This window comes from Pan paniscus, chromosome 5 (assembly GCF_029289425.2).
Source record: "Pan paniscus chromosome 5, NHGRI_mPanPan1-v2.0_pri, whole genome shotgun sequence".
Lineage (NCBI taxonomy): Eukaryota > Metazoa > Chordata > Mammalia > Primates > Hominidae > Pan > Pan paniscus.
The window spans coordinates 69,875,737-69,881,736 of record NC_073254.2 but is presented as its reverse complement, the minus strand read 5'-3'; positions in this window follow the sequence as shown (position 1 = coordinate 69,881,736).

Below are 6,000 nucleotides of genomic sequence, written 5' to 3'. Positions count from 1 at the left end.
CTTCTTTATCTCAGGAGAGGTACCATATACAAGAGTAAAGACTGGGTTTAGAACAGAAAAATCCAATTCCAATCTCAACTCTGTTTCTTACCAACTGTATAACTTTGAACAAATGTCTTGGTTTCTCTAAACTCATTATTGTTCATGTATAAAATGAAGAAAAACCTAGTACATACCAAACAGAAGTCTGATGAGTATTAAATATATAAATATTGCATGAATGATGCATTGAATAATTACTTGAGTAAATGCAACCTATTTTGTTTGACTGTATTGTTATCCCCTGGTGTCCCTTGGCTTCTCTTGGGGAAGAGTACAGTTCCTTGCCTTGCTGATTCAGGCAGCAAAGTGTGAGCAGGGAAGACGTGTTACTCCTAGACAGAAGTTTTAAAATGAAACATGTGCTTTGCTATAATCTTTAATTTCCTTCTAGTAATATCCCAGAGAAAAGTTGTTTTGTCAGCCTTGGCCTCCCAGTGAAGGCAATAGAACAGTATGAGCTGACCTGTAATGGGCTTGTAGTGTGAGCAAGAAATAAATTTTTGTTATCATAATCCACTGATACTCCATTGTTGCTTGTTACTGTAGAATAACCCAACCTATCCTACTCTATACACCTACCACTAGTAGCAATATTATTATAAGTAATGGTGACAATGAAGGCAAATACAGATACTGAAAAATAAAAATATAAAAATATGTACAATCAAGAATACTTTCTAAAGATTAGGTGCTAGAAACTCTAAGGTTTCTAGCAGCTATGTAATAAAAAAGAACATATCTAGATACTGGATTCAATGTCTGTGATATACAAAGAAATCATTTACTAATGGGAATCCAACTACTTCTAGTTCAGAAATCTTAGCTTCTTATGGATCTTAACAAAAGGGATTATATTTGACCAGCCAATAGAATCAAATGTGGGGAAATGTCTGATTTGGGGTCATCTTCTCTGATTGATCTGTGGCAATAATAACAATGACTTGCAAGATGATAATGAGGCAACTAGCCTACAAAGTCTACAAAAGTGTTGTCTTACAGGTGGTTTTATATTTGAGGTTCTTTCTACCATAATAATAACTCTCTTGTCTCTCTTGTCTTCTACCTGCAACAGAGTTAAGATAATATAGGAGATGAGAAGAGGAAAAGAGGTACAATTTTTTTTTTTTTTGAAACGGAGTCTCACTGTCGCCAGGCTGGAGTGCAGTGGTGCGATCTTGGCTCACTGCAACCTCCGCCTGCTGGGTTCAAGTGATTCTCATGCCTCAGCTTCTCGAGTAGCTGGGATTACAGGCAGGCACCACCACACCCAGCTAATTTTTGTATTTTTAGTAGAGATGGGGTTTCACCATATTGGGCATGATGGTCTCGATCTCCTGACCTCTTGATCCACCCGCCTCAGCCTCCCAAAGTGCTGGGATTACAGGTGTGAGCCACCGCACCCAGCCAAGAGGTACAATTTTTAATACCCTGTAGCACCCTGTTCTTTTTTCCTTTCTGTCTTCTCACTTCTTCTCATCTCATTTCTTTTACTTGAACTAGCTTTTAATTGAGACATTGTGTATAAGTTATAGGAAATAATGGATAACCTTAAACCATCGGTATTTAAAAATTTTCCTGAATTATGGTGTTCTACAGCTCCAGTGAAGCAACAGTATTCATTACCCCTAGGATAGGTTGGGAATTGTCTTAGAATGAAGAAGTCAATGTTCAGTTTGAGTTTAAAAGCTAGTCTTTTCAACAACATTAAAAAAACAACAGCATTGGGAGCCAGGCTTTGTTGAGAGCAAGTGAGCAGTGTTTTCTATATTTTTAAAACTTCCTTGTATGTATCATGATCCTACTCTGGCAGACTTGAGTTGTAAAACCATACTAAAATTATAGTGCAAAAACTGTGGAGGATATGTTGCAGGAAAAGACCACAGTAGATAGGAACTTTCAACATTGGAGAAATCAAGGGCAGTCCTGTCCCAAACCCTTCCCAAGATTACTTCCACCTCCCCCATCACCATCCCCTCCCGCCCACTGTTGATCCCACCATGGGCTTGGGGTCAGGGTAGAAATGAAGAAAAATACTCACACCTATATAAGTTTTGGGGAGATTCCAATGTAAGAGGGCCTTACTTCTTGCCTCTCAGCAAAGCTGTGCATTGATATTGATTATATTGCCAAATCAACATGGCACTGAGACTGCAGCAGGAAAGAAGCCACAGCTGAGGGAGGGGTTTCAAGTTAGCTTCAACCAAATATATCAGTGTGCAGAGAAAGTAGGTAGTTTACTCTCCAGAGGAATGCAGGAGAGTTGAGATCCTCTCTAGAGAGCCAGAAGAGTCAGAACAAGGAGCCATTGTATATAGAAGCCATAAAACTGGAAGCCATGAGAAGAAACCCTGGTACCCAAATTATCAAGATGAACCAGCCCCTCCTCAGCTGGCTTTGCTGCAGTATGAGGAGAGACCAGACAAGACAGTCATTCCATAGCAGAGAGCACCAAAGATCCAGAAGGGAGCATGCACACCTCAGCATTCTCTCCATTCGCAAAGATACCCTCTTGAGGAGGGAGAAGAGTAAAAGAGATGAGAGTTCTCCAACTGAGAATTCAAAGTTAAAACAGTTGATTAATTATTCTACAGGGATTTAGTTAATATGCATAAGCATGCGGGTTACCTTTCTTGGTAATTTTTTTTTTCTTTTTTTTGAGACGGAGTTTCACCCTGTTGCCCAGGCTGGAGTGCAGTGGCGTGATCTCAGCTCACAGCAAACTCTGCCTCCTGGGTTCACGCTATTCTCCTGCCTCAGCCTCCCGAGCAGCTGGGACTACAGGCGCCCGCCACCACACCTGGCTAATTTTGTTTTGCATTTTTAATAGAGATGGGGTTTCACCTTGTTAGCCAGGATGGTCTTGATCTCCTGACCTTGTGATCCACCTGCATCGGCCTCCCAAAGTGCTGGGATTATAGGCGTGAGCCACCGCGCCTGGCCCTTTCTTGGTAACTTTAAGATATGTTTCTTATCAGGAGCAACAGAGTCTTCTCAGATCAGATTATGAATAAATATACAGATAAATATTTACTATCTTTGGGTGCATCATGTAATATACTGTAAAGTAATAGCATAATGTTTTGATCCTTATTTTGTACGTTTGTTTGATTACATAGAACTAACTATCTCAGATGTTCCTTGTTAGGCAAGTTATTCAGATATTAGAGGTGCCACTATAGTAAGTATAGAGTAACAACATAAAAAATCCCCAAGTAACATATTGCAAAGCAGAAGATGGGAATTTGGCATTATAAAATGATGATCTTACAGAGAGAAACATCCATTTATAAAATTATGCTTCTCTTCCTAAAATATTTACTTAAATTTTTTTTATTCTTTGTATACTTTCACCTCCAAGTCACTCAAGGAAGATGGAAAACTAAAGTTGAAACCAGTAGCAAAAGCCAACTTCTCCAAGTGCTGCCTGTCCAAATGGGCATCACATCAAATAACCCAGATTAATGGTGGTATTCCTATACTTTAACGCTTGGTCCCTAACGATTCCAGTTAGCAATTTTATGAATGTTTATACACAAATATGTAAATTAGTTTTAATAGTTCTGTTTCTTATTCTTTCCTGCTGAATGATTCAAAGACCCAAACACAGAATCGAATCCATTTTGGATGTGACTGAAAAGCAAAGTTAATTCTGAATGAAACTTACTGTTATATACTTATGAATTTAACCCATGTTCACCCAATTTAGCAGTTGCAAATTTATAATAATTTCTAAATGTTGTTTCTTTTTTGTTCAAAACCCATGCATTTCTCTAACAGGAATTGCACCAGGTATTGCTGATATACTGGTGAGCAAAGCAGAATAGGTCTCTGGCCTCATGTAGCTTGAGGGTGTAGAGGGGGATAGAGCTTAATCAGATGACCACACAAATATATGATCACACATGTAATAATTGTTTTAAATGAGAGGCACATGGTGCTAGAAGAGGGGCTACTAAACTAGTCACAGAGGCCAGTGACAATTTCTCCAAGGAAGTGACCATCTAAATTCTGAATGATGCATGGGGATTAACTTGTGGAAGAGAGAACTAAGGATTCCAAATGGATAGTAAAGCTAATATGAGGGTTTACTGGTAAAATAACCCTATTCATTGTAAGGGATGAAAACAAGTACTTTATGGCTGGAACCCAGTGAGTGAATGGTAGCTTCATGGGAGATGAGTCTGGAGGAGACAGGGATAATCACATAGAAACTGCTTGAAAGAGCATCAATAATAGCGAGCATTTATAGAGCTCTTGCTCCACACCAACACTATTCTATGCATTTTGTAAGTGCCAAGTAATTTAATCTTCACAACTTTATGAAAGAGGTACTATATTATTTCTTCATTATACATAAGCAACAAAGGCACAGTTTAACTAACTGACCCCAAATCACCCAGCTAATCATTATGAAATAATTAACTTCAACCCCAGGAAGTCTTGCTCTGGGGACTGTGCTTTCAATCACTAAGTTATGCTAATTGTAGCTTTAGAGCTATGGTAAGTAATTTACTCAGCAACCTGAAAGCACTGACTAGCCACTGAAACATTTTAAGTAATACGTGGGCAGGTGAAAAATCAAATTGTCGGCCGGGTGCAGTGGCTCATGCCTGTAATCCCAGCACTTTGGGAGGCCAAGCCGGGCAGATAGCCTGAGATCAGGGGTTTGAGACCAGTCTGGACAACATGGTGAAACCCCATCTCTACTAAATTACAAATTAGACGGAAGTGGTGGTGTGCACCTGTAATCCCAGCTACTCGAGAGGGTGAGGCAAGGGAATTGCTTGAACCCAGGAGGCAGAGGTTGCAGTGAACTGAGGTCGTGCCATTGTACTCCAGCCTGGGCAACAAGAACGAAACTACGTCTCAAAAAAAAAAAGTCAGAATGGAGGGCCAAGTGTGCAAATGGGCACAAAAATTAGGGAGCTATTATATTACTCTAAATAAGAAATGATGACAACATGACCTAAGTTCCTATTTTAACTAAAACTTTTTTTCATGTTGAAACAAGTACCAATCAGCAGACCCGAAGAAATTGGTTTTCTTCCTGTAGTAGCAGGCTTTAGAAATGCTTAGTAAACTGAGCCTATTTATACCTAGCTGTCCTTCAGTTGCTTATTTTCAACTGAACAAATCCATTATAGCCAACCATAGGGCATCAGGGAATCAGATAATTGTTCATCCATTTCTATTGTCTTTGAAAAAGGATTTTGTATTTATGTTTGAATATGAGTTATCACTTGCAGACTTTCTTTCAGTACTTACTAAGAATATTACTTCAAACCATGTAATTGTGCAACACCTACAAGGTCACAGTTTACAGGGGCTTCGGACACTGCTTGTTTCTCCTTCTCCCTTGAAAACTTCCTTTCTCCTCCCCATGAGGAAAGAAGAATTCATGTCTAATGATCTCTCCAGCAAGGGGCAAGATTGGCCACTCTGAGTTCTTCAGACGGCCACAAAATTCCAGCTTACATTACATCATTTATTCCAAGATCCTTTATTCATGGTGATTTCTAGGACAAATCCAAGAGAGCCTCAAATGCTATGGGAAGGTCCAGATTTCCAGACCAACCACTGTCTTGTGCTTATTTCTTCACTCTTTGTTTCCCAGTAGGATCCTGTCTTCCATTCCTCTTTGCCCTTTCAGATCCTTCCACTGGGCTTCAGGAATTCACTCCTGGTTATCGGCCAACTCCCTTACATCTTTAACCTCTTCATGCTACTTTCTCCTTGCTCTCATTAAATTTCAGTTATACAAGGGAAATATGTTCAAGAGGTTTATTTTAAATATGGTGACTACAGTTAATAACAATATGTTGAATACTGAAAATAGCTGAGAGTAGTCTAAGTGTTCTTGCCACAGAAAAAAGCATGTGAGGGTAAGGCATATGTAAAATAGCTTGATTTAGCCTTTCCATACCATGTATGCATATCAGGACATTATACATCATAAAT